Source organism: Nanorana parkeri, unplaced genomic scaffold (assembly GCF_000935625.1).
Source record: "Nanorana parkeri isolate BGI_ZX_2015 unplaced genomic scaffold, ASM93562v1 scaffold3927, whole genome shotgun sequence".
Classification (NCBI taxonomy): domain Eukaryota; kingdom Metazoa; phylum Chordata; class Amphibia; order Anura; family Dicroglossidae; genus Nanorana; species Nanorana parkeri.
In genome coordinates, this window is record NW_017310194.1 from 1 (window position 1) to 552 (window position 552).

Genomic DNA, 552 nt, shown 5'->3' on the forward strand with positions numbered 1-552 from the left:
CAGAGACTCGCAGTGTTAGCGGTCTGCCATCTATTGATGTGTCGTCGGATGTCTATCATCTCACCTCAATACACAGACAGGTGGGGTCTCCCTTCTCGGTCATGGCGCACTCCCGGCCAGCTCCGCAGAACACATTGGCGCACACCCTGGACTTGCTCTTGGGCTCTTCCTGATAGGAGACGGAAGAACACGGACGGTGAGACGAATATTCACATCGTTACATTGTATTATAATAGAATATTAGGGAGCCATTGTCTTTATAATTGCCGGAGATTTCATACAACTCGTATATTACAGACAGAAAATACAAACTAACAATTGTTTATAACATTTCATCATAATAACAGGTCGATGTGACCAGCTCGGTGTTCTCTGTACAACACTGCGGTATATGTCAGAGCCATATACATGTATAATAATAGTGTGTGACTGCGGGGGGACATTAGAGTGTAAGCTCCTCTGTACAGAGACTGATGTGACTGTGGGGGGGAGGGGACATTAAAGTGTAAGCTCCTCTGTACAGAGACCGATGTGACTGGCTCAGTGTGCGGT

The 552-nt window shown here is 46.6% G+C and overlaps 1 long non-coding RNA gene across 1 annotated transcript in view; it reads right to left on the reverse strand.

Moving 5' to 3' along the window:
- Nucleotides 1–44: 44 nt before the first annotated feature.
- Nucleotides 45–552, reverse strand: part of LOC108803610 — a 27,978-nt gene continuing 27,470 nt past the window's right edge. Inside the window, exon 3 of the long non-coding RNA XR_001942291.1 lies at nt 45–169. This is a non-coding gene — a long non-coding RNA (uncharacterized LOC108803610). The remainder of the gene's footprint in view (nt 170–552) is intronic.